The following is a 15,521-nucleotide window of genomic DNA, read 5'->3' as shown; positions in this document are numbered from 1 at the left end:
TTGAAAAATCTAAAAGAAATGGATAATTTTCTTGATACTTACAACTCACCAAATTTAAATCAAGATCAGATAAGCAACTTAAACCAATCTAAGTAGAAGTAATCATTAAAAGTCTTCCAACAAAAAAAAATGTCCAGGACTAGATGGTTTTAGTATAGAATCGATCAGACTTTCATAAAAGAATTAATGCCAATATTACTTAAATTATCACACAAAATAGAAACAGAAGGAACATTGCCCAATTCATTTCATGAGATCTCAGTTACCCTGTTATCCAAACTACATGAAGAAACCAACAAAGAGAATTACAGCCCAATTTTTCTTATGAACATAGATGCAAAAATACTCAGTACAATACTTGCAAACCAAATCTAAGAACACATTGAGAAGATCATTCACCATGATAATCAGTCTTCATTACAGAAATGGTCAACATATAAAAATCAACAAATGTAATCCACCAACAAACTAAAGACAAAAACCACACGATCATCTCATTAGTTGCAGAAAAGGCCTTTTACACAATCCAACACCCCTTTATGATAAAAGTCTTGGAGACATTAGGGGTACAAGGGGGAATACTTCAACATAAAGGCAGTTTATAACAAGTCCATGGCCAATGTCAACATAAATGAAGAGACACTCAAAGCAATTCCACTCAAGTCAGGAACAAGACAAGGTTGTCCACTTCCTCCACATGTATTCAATATAGTACTTGAAGTCTTAGCTAAAGCAATAAGACAACCAAAGGAGATCAACAGATACAAATTAGAAAGGAAAAAGTCAAAGTATCTTTATTTGCAAATGATGGGGTAATATACATAAGTGATGTGAAAAATTTCACAAGAAAACTCCTATACCTGATAAACGCTTTAAGTAAAGTAGTTGGATGCAAAATTAACTAAAAAATCAGTAGCCCTCCTATACAAAAATAACAAATAGTCTAAGAAAGAAAGCATGGCAACAAAACCTTTCATAATAGTCTCAAAATATATAAAATATCTTGGGGGTATCTCTAACCAAGTAAGTGAAAGAATCATATGATAAAAACCTTATGTCTTTGGAGAGAGAACTTGAAGAGGCTATCAGACAATGGAAAGATCTCCCAGGCTCAAGGACTGGTAGGATTAACATAGTAAAAATGGAAATCCTACCAAAAGCAATTGACAGATTTGATGCAATTCCCATCAAAATTCCAACACAATTCTTCACAGACCTTGAAAGGACAATTTTCAACTTCATATAGAAAAAAAAAAACAACACAGGATATCTAAAACAATCCTGAACAATAAAAGAACTTCTGGAGGTGTCCCCATCCCTCATTTCAAGCTGCACTACAAATCTATAGCAATAAAAGTGTATGTTATTGGCAGAAAAACAGACATGTTGATCAATGGAATTGAATTGAAGACCCAGATGTAAATACACATATCTTTAACACCTAATTTTTGGTAAAGAAGTCAGAAATACACACTGGAGAAAAGACAACATTGTGAACAAATAGTGCTGGTCAAACTGGAGGTCTGTCTGCATGCAGAAGAATGCAAATAGATCCATGTTTAACCATCTTGCACAAAACTCAATTTCACATGGATCAAAGAACTCAACAAAAAACCAGATACAGTGAATCTGAAAGAAGAGAAAGTAGCAAATAGCTTTGAATTCATTGGCACAGGAAAAGACTTTCTGATCATAACATCCTTAGCACAGGCATTAAGATCAACAATTAATAAATGAGACCTCATGAAACTGAGAAACTTGTGTATGGCAAAGGATACTGTCATTTGGACAAAGCAGCAGCCTACAGAATGGAAAAAAGATTTTCACCGACTACACATCTGATAGAATGCTAATATCCAAAATATATAAAGAACTCAAGAAACTTGATATCAAGAAAACAAACAATCAATTAAAATTGGGGTACAGATATAAATAGAATTCTTGGGGGTGGTGGTGGCACACGCCTTTAATCCCAGCACTTGGGAGGCAGAGGCAGGTGGATCTCTGTGAGTTTGAGGCCAGCCTGGACTACAGAGTGAGTTCCAGGAAAGGCACAAAGCTACACAGAGAAACCCTTGAATTGTCTTGAAAACAAAACAAAACAAAACAAACAAACAAACAAAAAACAGATATAAACAGAATTCCCAATAGAGGAAACTCAAATGGTTAAGAAACACTTAAATGTTCAACATCCTTAGCCATCAGGAAAATACAAATTAATTCATTTGACATGTTTATCTTATACCTGTCAGATATAAGTGACAGCTCATGCTGGTAAGGATGTAGAGTAAGAGGAACACTCCTTTTTGGTAGGAGTGTAAACTCTTGCAGCCACTATGGAAATCAATGTGGCAGTTCCTCAGAAAGATGGGAATCTACCTACTTCAAGACCCAGCTATACAATTCTTGAGCATATAACCAAAGGTTGCTTCATCCTACCACAGAGACATTTATCAACCATGTTCATGGCTGCTTCATTTAATAGCTAGAAACTGGAAACAACCCAGATGTCCCTCAACAGAAGAATGAATAAAGAAAATGTACATTTACACAATGGAGTGTTACTCAGCTGTTAAAAAATGACATTATGAAATTTTCAGGCAAATGGATGGAACTAGAAAAAGAAATCATCCTGAGTGAGGTATCTCAGATACAGAAAGACAAATATGGTATGTATTCATTTATATGTGGTATTAGCTGTGAAGCCAATGATAACCAAGCTATAATCCATAGAACCACAGAGGGTAGGTCATAAAGTAGACTATGAGGATGACATAGACTAGGGGGAACAGATAGATCTCATTAGGAAAGGGAAATAGAATAGATAGATAAGGATGGAAGAGGGGGATGGAATGGAAGGAATAAGTGGAGGCGGTGAGAGCTTTGAAGGGAATACAGAGAGAGACAGTTAAAATTAAGAGGTTTTTGAAGGGTAAGTTGTATGGAAACCTAATACAGTAGAAGCTTCCTAAAATATATATGTATATGAAAGAAATCTAAATGAAATTGCCAAATAATGGGGGAGACAGAGTTCTACCTGGTCATCTCTTGTTGCCCAATGAAGTTTCCAATACCTTGATTGGATTACATCTAATTGAGTTGTTATCCAAAGGGGTCTCACAGGAATCCCCAAATAACCCAGGCTGTTGCCAAGGCTATTGGTTGCTCTCCACAAAAGGACAGGAAGACCCCATTGCTGAAGACAACACCTACACAACCCATTGAAAACAGATATTGAGGTAGTGCCTACATAGGTGTAGTGTGGGACTGGGCAGGACACGGGAAAACTTCCAACTACAACAGAGCCTTCATCCCTATGTTGCAGTGTCTTGGTACAGGAAGGCACTCTGTACACTATCAAAAGAGAAGCATGAACACCAAGCCAATCACAAACTCTTTATCTACAATGGCATACCACATGCAAGACAGTCTAGTGTAATGGTGGCACAAAGCTTGTAGGAGTACCCAATCAATAACTGATTTGATTTAAGCCCTACCTCACAAGATGAAACCCATATGAGGTACTGCTTGGGAGACCATAACCTGAGACTAGATAGCCCAGAGATCTAGAGTAAAACTAAATAATACTGGTCTAAGATAAGAAAAAAAATGGAGTGATAAAATTGATGTTTTCTGCACCCCAATAAGCCTCTCTGCCGACCCAGCAGCAATCCAAATCAAACCAAATCAGACCAAATTAGAAAAAGCCCTGGTTTAATGGGTAGAGCATTCCTGGGTGATTCTCCAGCCCCCTAGAGAGGAGATGGGGACAAGAGATCAGAAAACCATGTGTCTATTTTTCTGGGATGCAGTTTAAATACCCTGTGGAAGTGGTCTTGAGCATCTCTGAGGGAGGAGTTATGTTTGGCAGGCTTTGGGAGGGCAGGTTTGAGGAAAGAGATGGTGTGGGGGAGTTGAGGAGGACCTTCCACCAGAACAAAAATGACCCCAATGACATTCTGCTATATTCAGAAATCAGAGCCTTGTGTAGCTGTCATCAGAGATGCTTCCTCTTGCAGCAGACTGAACAAAAATAGAGACCCACAGCTAGACACTATGCAGAGAGTAAGAGACCTTGGAACACTCGGCCCTAAATGGGATGTCTCCATCAAATCCCTCCCTTCAGGGCTCAGGAAACCCTATGGAAGAGGAGGTGGAAAGAGTGTAAGAGCCAGAGGGGATGGAGGACACCAAGAAAATGACATCCTCTAAATCAACATAATCTAAACTCATATGAACTTACAGATACTGAAGAAGCATGCACAGGGCCTGCACAATCTGCACTAGGTCCTCCACATATATATTATGGCTTCTAGTTTAGTGTTTAGGGATTCCTCAGTGTGGGAATGAGTGCATATGTAATTCTTGTACCTTCTCTTGGGCTCTTTTCTTTCTGCCAGTTAGTCTTGTCCAACTTTGATGTGATAGATTTTTTAAAAAATCTTTTTATGTTATATTTTAAAAAATGATTGATTGAATGAATGAATGAATGAATGAATGAATGAATGAAAATCTATCCACTAGGGTAAAGGTTAACAACTGAGCTATCATTTATACCTGCTGGGAATGGGAAAATCAGTTTTCTTCAATGGAATGACACTGGGTGTATCATTCGCTTCAGGACAGGTCTTATGTTCAAGAGTTGTTGACCAACATATAATTAGATATCACTATTCTTTGTGTGCTTTAATTTGGTTACAGTTTTGTTTTGTTTTTTTTTGAGGCAAGGTTTCTGTGTAGCTTTGGAACTCACTCTGTAGCCCAGGCTGGCCTTGAACTCACAGAGATCCGCCTGCCTCTGCCTCCTGAGTGCTGGGATTAAAGGCGTGCGCCACCACCGCCCGGCTTTGTTTTTCTTTTTGAGTGGTGTTTTATTTTGTTTTCTTGTTTTGGGGGGTTTTGTTTTGAGAAAGAACTTAAAGTTGGGTGAATCGGAGAAGGAGAGAATCTGGAAAGACTTGGGGGAGGGGAGGAACATGATCAAAAATATATTCAAATTTAAAAATTGGGTTAAATAATTAAAATATTTCAAAAGGAAAAATACTAGTAATTTGTACTATTTTGCATATTATAGTAGATACATTTTAAAAATCCACTTGTTAAGGATATATAATGAAAAACTTATGGATGAAATAATATGTTTAGAATATTTTTTAAATAATATTGGAATAAATTGGGGTATTAAAGCACTAACATTGGTCATGGATAATTGTTGGAGCTGGTTGAGGGGAATCTGTGAGTGTCTACATGTTATTCTAATTTAATGTTTTTAAACTTTTAAAATAAAACCAGTACAATCCATTCTCTTTTGAATAGGATGTTGTAGCATGAGCAGAGCTGAGTTACCTTGTTTCTTTCAGGCCCTATTGCTACATTAAAAACATAAAAAACAAATTTTAAAATTCTCCTGATTTATGTTTCTGCCTACACTTCATAGGCAGGAATAGCCATGTAGCTAGGCAACCTAGGAAGTGAGAGATGGGTATGTAGACTATGGTGAGACCAGCTTCCTAGGAAGCAGATTCTTCATGGTGAGGAATGTGTAGCTTTTTGGGTATCCTGACCTGGTAGTCATCACCTGTAAGATACAGGGATCACAGGAAGAAGGGTCAGATGTCACCAAAAGGTTTATTGTCACACAGGTGCAACAGAAGCACAGGCTTAGCCCGTTAGGAAGCTCTGTGGCTAGGTGGGCCTTGTGGGTTGTTCCAGTTGAGATCTGAGGCTGTGTGTGCTTTTCTTCTCCAGGTTTGCAGGTAGTCTGCTCTCTGGGAAGGGGCTTGCCTTGTATCAGGCAAGTTGCTTAGACTAGGGATAACCCCAAGAGTCCTGGCTATGCATGACTAATATTTTATCTCAGCATCTTGTCATGTAAGAGGGTGGGGGCCTCAGGCCAGGAGGCATCCCAACAGTGCCCCACAGAATGCTACAACACACCATCACACTATCTTTACTGCCCACCAAGCCCAAAATTATAGGTCCTGGGTAAATAACATGTAGAAATTAGTCACAACTGGCCAGTATTTTACCTCAGATTCCTGAGAGCACAGCCAGCCACATGAAGTGACAAAAGGTGATGTGTCAGTCATACCCTTTGTGTGACATGATGTCTTGCATTTCACAGTCCTGGCATTCTCCACATGCCAAAGCTCTCAAGATTATTTCTAATACAATTTTAATGGTGAAATCTAACATTTAAAAAATTTTGTCTTGAAATGGTTGCAAACTCACTGAAGTTTTAAGAATATTGCCTAAGCCTCCCATACATTCGTTAGCTGCATTTGCAGACTGGGAAGATTTTGCCACTGCTAAACAATGTCATAATCAAAATCAGCTAACTCGACAGTTATACAGTACTATTATCTCATTACAGTCAACACTCAAGTTTACCAATTATCCCTAAAATGTTCTTTTTAAAATTAAAAACACTTATTTTATTTATTTGTTTATTTATTTATTTATTTATTTATTTATTTGTTTGTTTAGTGTGTGTGTGTGTGTGTGTGTGTGTGTGTGTGTGTGTGTGTAAACAGGCACAAACATGCAGTGAAGCATGTATCTGAGATCAGAGGACAACTTTAAGGAGACACCTTTTACCTTCAACCTTGTTAAGGAAGGATCTTTCTTGTTGCTTTCTGCCTCTGCAGAAGCTAGCTGGCCCAGTTCTAGATGATTCTTATGTCTCTGTCTCCATAGGAGGCTGGGATTGCAGTTGCCATCACAGCATCCAGTTTATCTTTTCCTAAATTAGGGTTTTGTGCTGTGACTTCAATGGCCTTAAGGACTGAACTGGCAGGGCAATGAGGGGATGAAGTAAAGGACAGCCACAGAGCCACACAGCCACACAGACAATGTACAGAATGGTTGGATCAGGTGGGCCTTGTGCTCTGATGAAGACACACTAGCAGCCGGGAAACTCAGTCACCCAGAGTAGGAGGAAGCTTTAGCTGATAATTTCTATCTACACTGTTAACATTGAAAATAGATCAGGAGAAGGCTTTGTATTCATATGGGTCTGAAGGTTAAGGTACTTGACATGGTAATGCTCATGTCAATATTCATTCATTTAAGACTTACTCTACTCCTCACAGTTTTGGGTTCATTTAAAAAGTCCTATAATCTTAAAAAAACCTGAAGACTTCATAAGTTTCATGTCTATTAAAAAATTTTAAGTCTCTTAACTATAAGATCCCATAAAATAAAAAACAAGTTAAATATTTATTTTTTCCCCCTGAAGGAAAGGTTTCCTGTTCTCCGTTGTCCTCTCTTGGCCTCTTTTCAGGGACCCTGACCCTGACATATGGCATCAGTCCTTAGCTTCTCTTCATGACCCCATAATCTTGCATCTCTCATGCCTTCAAAACCAGTTTCAGGTGGGAGACATATGCATTGCCAAGCTTGGCTACCAGCATTGGCTTCTCTGGACCATAGATTCAGCATGCTGACCCTAAGGAAATACTTCCCAGAAGACTTCACCTCAGTGATGCCGAAATCTTTTATCACCGCTAATTTTTCACTTTTCATCTAACCAACATTGATGATGCTAGTAAAGCAAAGGGTTCACTTCAATGATGCTGACCTCTTTGAAAACCACAGCTGCTTCTTCAGCCCCAGCGTGACCAGCAACTACAGATTCTTAGTCAAAATATGAACCTGTATAAATGGTCCCTAGTCTAGTTCTTAAGTCTCTGCTCCCCTCTGAAACTTCACAAGGCAGACCTCCATTGCACATTATCTTCCAAGCTCCCATGGGATTTCATTAAGCTCTGGGCACTCAATGACTTTTATAGCCCAAGGTTCTAAATTATCCACAAAATAGTCTAAAGGCATAAAATGCAGCAAGGTCAGGTCCCAAAACAGCAACATCCTAGTTTCCTTGGTAGTTTCTATGTTAATCAGGAGTCCCTAGAGGAACAGAATCAACAGAAAGAATATAGGGGATGTATGAGTTTGGCTTACACAATGTGGTCTGGGTAGTCTAATAATGGCTGATTCATACTGAGAATCCAGTAGTTCTTCAGTCCATGAGGTTGGAGGTCCCAGTTTGGCATTGTGGGCCTAGAGGATTACTGGAGAGCTCCTGGACTTCAGAACACGCAGAAAGTTGAAGAAAGTGGTTCTGTCAGTGAAGGAATGCAACCATGGCAGCAGCGGGTTAGATGAATTTCCAGAAAGAGTGAGAACAAGCAAGCAAAGAGCAGAGCTGTTCTTCCACGTCCTTTTCCCTGCGCTGCCACCAGCAGATGCTGCCACCAGAAGGTGCCACTCACAGTTAGGACTGCTGTTGCCACTTAAAATAATCTGATTAAGAAACTCCCTCACAGGGGTGCCTGTCAACTCGCCTTTTAGTTGATTTTATATCCTGTCAATTTGACTGCCAGGATTGCCATCACAGGGGTGCAGGGTCACTTGAACCTCATGTTTCCTTTCTCAGTAAGATTGCATTGAACCATTTTTTTTTTTTCACTATTAATGTGTCTCTTTAATTGGCCTGTTGAGAATGCGTGGCTGATCCTGGTTTGTTAGGGCTGCCAGGCCACAGGCTCTGACCCTAGCAATTCCAGTAACATGAGAACTGAATGAGAAGTACATGTAAGGTTAGACTCATGCCCGGCACAGTGACTACTCAGGAAGCAGTTTTTGAATAATTTTCCGTGGATGAGAACTTGACTGAGGAATGACAAATGGAAAAGCCTGCTCCGAATCCTTTTAAAAAAAGAAAGCAAATCTGTCAGAGACATTATTCTCTTGGGAGACTATTTCCCTTCAAGAATTCCTTTTAGGGGCTGGAGAGATGACTCAGTCATCCAGAGCTTATTGCTTGCTGCTCTTGCAGAGGACACAGGCTCAGTTTCCAGAATCCAGCCGGTGCCTCAGTGCCATCAGCAAACTGCAGTTCCAGGACTGATGCTCTTCTGACCTCTGCAGGCTCCTGCATGCACACGGTGCACACACATGCACTAAGCTATACACACAAATACATAAATAAACGTTTTAAAAATAATTTCCTTCTTTCCTGTGTGCATTTGGTGTGTGCGCAGATGTGTGTGCTGAGGCATGTTTGCTCATGTCGGTACATGTGGAGATCAGAAGTCATTGGTGTCAGGATGTCTTCTATTGCTTTCTACTTTGTTTTTCTGTCTGATTTTGAGACAGAGTTTCTAACTGAACTTGGGCCTAGGCTGTATGACCAATGAACCCCAAGATCACCCGTCTCTATGACTGGGACTACAGGTGCATGTCCCACGGGCTGCTTTTATGTGGGTGCTAGGAGTCCAAACTTACGTCCTAATAATCATACAGCAGACATTTTCTCCATGGAGCCATCGTCTCCAACCATCTGTTGTTATTGTTAATGTGCTTTGTAAAAATGGCAGGTCACCCTGCAAAACGTCACATAAGGATTCTAGGGAAAGTAAGGCTGAGGCCAGGCTGTGTTCTGCTCTAAGTGACGATATATCATGTAAAGCAGTGGCTTTCAAAGCTTTACCTTCCCCCAGGAACTCTGTCTTAAAGAAGACATCTGGCACTACTGTGAGTGCAAACACAGACGTGACATGACTCTCACAAGCAACGTTACAAGTGTTGACACCACCACCTACTTGTCCGTCACTGCCCATGAGGGATGGACTGATACTATTCCCAAAAGTTAAAGGTGTCACCTATATACCCACAAAGCAGTTTGGGAATGTTTGGGCACATAGTGTATTAAAGCCATATCAAAGAAATCATTGAGAATTTACCTAATACATCATGACAACAAAGTGAACAATAGCTTACCTGAACCATATAAAATGACAACTGTAATGGAGATACTCCTATGAGCCTGTCAACTACCTCAGGTGTGTGTTGGGGAGATGTTCCTATGAACCTGTCAACTACCTCATGTGTGTGTTGGGGAGATATTCTGATGAACCTGTCAACTACCTCGGGTGTGTACTGAGGGACTGACAGGCATAGAACTCCTGCTTGTCTCTGAAGTCTTTGATGCTTTGGCTCAGCGTCCTGATTGATGTCGTCACCCACCAGAGTTGCTGTTCTTCGTCATGTCCTGGTCCTATGCCTCTGTGGCTCTACTTTACCCTGCAACCCAAGAGCTTGGCTCTGTGGATCTCCAGAAAGTCTGCAGCCAGATTAATGGGGTCTACTCTAAACACCTGCAGTGACTCTTCATCTATGCCTCAGCTCTCTGCCTCTGCCATCTGAAGCTTCTTTAGCCCCTTTTTAGCCATTCTGTTTTATGACATATTACATATTATACAACATTCTGCATATACCTGTGCAAAGTATAATAAGATGTGATCTAAGAGTTAATGTTAGCAATTATGGTTGATTTTGTTGTTCTGTTTGTTTGGTTTTTGGTCTTTGAGATAAGGTCTCACTTTTTACCCCTAGATGGACTGGAACTCTCTATGTAGACCAGGCTGGCTTCAAACTCTCAGAGATCTGTGATCTGCCTCCTTCTTCCTCGAGTGCTGGGATTAAAGGCATGCACTGGTACACTCCACCAATAATTAAAACCGAAAAAACAAAAACAAAAACAAACTGTGATTGCAATGTTCAGCCACCAAGAGAAATCAGAATTACTCGGTAAGTTGGAGGAGCAAAACTGATACAACTTGTGAATTCGTTGTTTTACAACCAAGTCTGACACTGTGGAAAACACAAACATATCTGTCTGTTTCTGGTATAGAGCACTAATGGCATGGGGATAAAAGGAACTCAGAAAGGCCTCATACCAAACCTAGATGTGACTTTGTCTGGGCCCCTAACTCCTAAAAACAAATCATCAAAGAACACACCAGGATCACTAAAAGGATGGCCAGTAAGTCAGCTGGGCAGGCTGAGGGCCATCCTCCATGGAAGAGTGAAAACCGAAGGGGTCTACATCTGCAAAGGAGACCAAGGCAGTATGTGGATCCCACATCCTGAGCTTGCTTTACTACTGAGATCTTTTCCGTACTCCCAAATGCCTGATTTCACTCAGCTGAGGGACAGCTATCCTGATCTCCATAGGCAAGCTTATCTAGTTCCCTTTGAGTAAGAGGTAAATGCATTATAAAAATTCCAGACAACTTTTCTGTTGAAAATGGGATTTCAATCTCTTTGCAATTCTTCACATGCCCACATCTGAAAAATTAATTTCCGTTCCACCCAGAAGGCATTACAGACAAATCCTGGCATTATCGAATCTCATAGGCATTTGGAACAGCCCAGGCTAACGGTTCAAACAGAAAGTGGGAAGGATTTTCCATTAAGCTGCCTATAGTAACCTAACACAATGAAGGCGATTGTCACTAGATGACTCATCTAGTTAGAATCTCAGCTCCCTTTCTGGGTAGGGAAGCTGAGGCCTTATTGTTACATTAGACTCCAAGCTAATGCTTGGATTCAGCTATCCTGCATCCAAGCAAGGAGGTAGGCAAGCCAAATGCTCACTTTGGCCATCATTGAACCTCATAGCCTGTCTAAGCATGTCTAAACATCTGTCATTGTTCTATGGTGTCTGCCACTACACACACACACACACACACACACACACACACACGTCTCAACTTTCCACTGTTGTGAGGCCATTCCTGATAAAATTCCCCAGGGCAATATCAGAGGTAACCTGAGTTTTCAGTCTGGTCAGTATCAGTGGGAAATTTGCCACGCTGGTATTTGACAGCTACAAAAACCAGTTTGACTGAGAGTGGCGGAGCCATGGGCTTTCAGTAGAGTATGAACTCACTGATTCATAATGATTACTTGGAGCATGCTCACACTGCATCTTACATGTGCTTCAAGCTCAGTTTCTAAGAGCTCTGATGTCAGAGAAACACCTGACACAGATGTTCGACAGGACGTCTTTTCATTCACAACCCAATGGCATATGGCATGGAGAAACTTCTCTATCACCAGGGATCAGTGAAATGTGGTGCTGAAAATCACCCTCATTTCTCATTCTTGTGGCACCAATGAGCTTTCAATGGCACCAAAGTGGGAGAGGAAGAGATCAACACCCAGCCTTCCGTCTAACAGCAAGCGTATCATTGCATAAAGCTTTAAAAGGCAGGTAGGCAAGGCAGGTAGGTAAATCCTCTTACAATTTAGATCAGCAGGAAAGAAATGAGAGAGAATAATAGGCTCTTTTCTTTTTTTAACTGAGAGAGAGAGAGAGAGAGAGAGAGAGAGAGAGAGAGAGAGAGAGAGAGAGAGAGAAAGAGAGAGAGGAAGAAGAAGAGGAAGAGAGAGAACTATGTAGGTTGTCTTGAACTTGAGATCCTTTTGTCTACCTCTAAAATGCCAAAATCACAGACCCGCCCTTGCCTGGATGAACGTTGTTGCGTTTGTCTTCTTTTGAATGTAGGTGGTGTTTGTCCCTCTTTGCCAAGAGTCAACTGTGCTGTAGTAACTGACACAGAGCGCCTGGACACCGGCCTTCACTTAAGCTTTGAGTTGTCGGGCAGGTTTCAGGCCATTCAGCTCACATCAGCAGAGCATCTTACATAAAAGTTGTCAAATTAACCTTAAAACCACGTGTCTCAGTGAAGTGAAGTTCAAAGGGCGAACATTTTGAAATCATGTTTTTCAGATAAGAAATCCCTGAGTCTGTCTATCCAAGTCTGATTTTCATCAGAGAGGAGAAGCAGTAAAAATGAACCAAACATGCAGAAAAGAGACCGGCTGCCTGAGTCAGAGAGAGCCCAGGAAGAAGAATCCTGTTTGTTACCTACCCGCCAGCCTTGTGGCCCTGGCCTGCTTGCTTAGCTCACATGAGCTCCAATTTTCTCACCTGGGAAGTTTAGCTACCATCATGGGAGGCCAGGCATATTAATCCTCCTTCTGCTGCCGCATCCCCAATGCAATGAAACTGAGTAAGTATCACCTGGGAGCCTTGAACAGTTACTGAAATCATTCCCAGGCAAGCCGGCTGTAGCAAAGCAAGCCAGCGGGGAGACAACTTGGCCTCTCCACAATGGACGGAGAGTGGGAGTCTGATGCCTCTTGATCCCATTTCACAGGAAGAACCATGTGATTCTAAATGTGTAGACAGACAGCTTATTTAGTCTTAATACTTCAGTTATTTATTTATTATGTAAAGTAACTCCCCCCCCAGCACTTTTATTGAAAATAGATTCTTTTCTTATACAATATATCCCGATTACAGTTTCCCCTCCCTCCACTCCTCCCAGTTCCTCCCAACCTTTGTTTTAATCTTTGGCTTTTCTTTTCAACCCCAGTAGCATTATTTATAAAACTGTAAGTTTGGACCTCCTCCATCAGTGACCTTGAGTTCTGGCTGTTCATCAGAATCCCTTGAGGGCGGAACTTAAAATATATTTCCTGACCGGCCTCAGAGACTGTTTCCCTAGGGCCAAGTCAGCAGAAGTGTGTTTGGAGAGCTTACGCTACCCTCTGTGGAAGGCCAGGCTCACATGTCAGGAAGATGATACTCCATTGGGGAAACAAATCTTTCTTTCTCTTTAGTGTTAGTTCGCGAGTTGTCTCGCGCATGTTCTGAAAACCTCTGTTTATGCCATCCACTGGGACAAGCCTGCTGCTGGGCAGGGAGCACACTCACATCTGGAGCTTTCAGTTGAGGTCCAGGAAACTCAGGGAGTGTTTTGTTTGAAAAACACAGAGGAAGCCTTGGAGATTCCTCAGCAGGGGGCTGCTGTGAGATACTCAAGCAGAACTACCAGATGAGGGTGAGGAAGTCAAGGAATAAGAGGATGACCCGGCGGTGGTGGCACACGCCTTTAATCCCAGCACTCGGGAGGCAGAGCCAGGCGGATCTCTGTGAGTTCGAGGCCAGCCTGGGCTACCAAGTGAGTCCCAGGAAAGGCGCAAAGCTACACAGAGAAACCCTGTCTCGAAAAACCAAAAAAAAAAGAGGATGAAGGTGAAATTAACCCTGGTTTAATCTTGAACCAAGAATTATATTTCAACCCAAGAGCAAATTGAGATGCAGTCTAAAGGGTAAAGTCAGGAGGTTGTGTATAAGACATCTTCACACTGTTTCTCCCTGGCTCTCCTTCAGTTGTATGCCATGATTATAGTTTCAAATAAAGGAAACTACAGATCACCTGCATTAGTGGACTTCAACTCTGGGTGTGCATTAGACTCACCCAATGGGGTGTGCTTCTCTGCATGGCTTCAGGCACAGTGACTAAGTGCAGTGACGACTTCTCTCATGTGATTGCAGAGATGGCTCCCGGCAGCCGATGGTTAATTGTGCAGGCTCATAGGTGGCATCTCTGATGCCGTCTTATCCAGTGAAACTCAGTTCCTCGGAACCGGCTTTGGGTTCAAGTCTCATGACTTGAGGAAAATAGACAGCAGTATTCTTCCATGTGGACTCTGAGTCTGATCAGGAAACGAAGGCGCATGGACAGACAGAATCAAGGGTGGGTGCAGGAGGAAGAATGATAAAGGCCCTTTGCCTTCCCCTTCTCCCCGAGTCCCATGATCCTATCTGTCATTCTCCATCTTCAAATTCATAATGAATGCTTCTTTAGCTAAGGTGGCTGAGCTGGCTTCTGTTACTTATAGTCATAAGCTCTAATGAGCATGGTTATTATGTGTGAGTTACAGCATTTGTCACGCTCACAGAGTAAGAAACCAATGTCTTCTAAACAAGGAAGAAAATAAACGTAGACAAATACAACCAGGAGGCAGGAGAACCAAGTCTGAATCTTTCTCTAGACTCTCACAAACACAGGGAACCATAGGCTTCGAATTTTAAGTCCTTAAAAGTTACCCAATTCCGTTGCCAACCAACTCAAAAAACCCTGGGGAAGGTCTTTTATTTAACATCGTTGACTGTAAGGTGTCCCCTGTGGTCTATGAAAGGGTGAGGGTGGAGTCAGTCACTCTCTTGAGGCTCCTTTCAACATGAAAAGCTGTACTAACATGGTACTTGGAGCCATAGGAGTTTTCTTGGGAATTACTCTTGAACGTTTATCATGCATATCAGATGGAGTGTACAAACAAGCATAAAAGTGTGTACCACATGCTTGTGAATGATGAGTAACACTGAAATGTTTTTAGATTGAAATGTTCCTATTTTTAAGGCTGGGGAGATGGGGAAGTTGCTAAAGTATTTTCAGTGCAAACATGAGGATCTGAGTTTGGATCCCCAGTGACCATGTAAAAAGTAAGGCACCTGGCAGCCACACATGCCTGGAATCCCAGCCCTGGGGAGACGGAGACCCTAAAGCTCACTAGCCTGCTGGTCTAACCAACTGGTGAACTCCTGGACTCAAAAACTAAGGTGGATAAGAAATTGAGAAAAAAAAAGAAAGAAAGAAAAGAAAAAAAGAAATTGTGAAAGAAGCCTGACACCAAAGCCCTGGCTTCCATGTACACCCACTCTCATGCACACACATGAACAGGTACACAAACATGATAAATACCGACTTTGCCTAGCTTTTCAAGCTATGTTGACTTTTCTTAAAGGCAAATAACCTTAGAACCAAACATACTCAACTTCAACCTACTTATGTGAACAAATATAAAATCATTTGGCAATGTTT

This window comes from Peromyscus californicus, unplaced genomic scaffold (assembly GCF_007827085.1).
Source record: "Peromyscus californicus insignis strain IS unplaced genomic scaffold, ASM782708v3 Scaffold_9__1_contigs__length_137607984, whole genome shotgun sequence".
In the NCBI taxonomy this organism is placed as follows: Eukaryota; Metazoa; Chordata; class Mammalia; order Rodentia; family Cricetidae; genus Peromyscus; species Peromyscus californicus.
The sequence above is the reverse complement of the archived record's forward strand: the minus strand, read 5'-3'. Positions refer to the sequence as shown.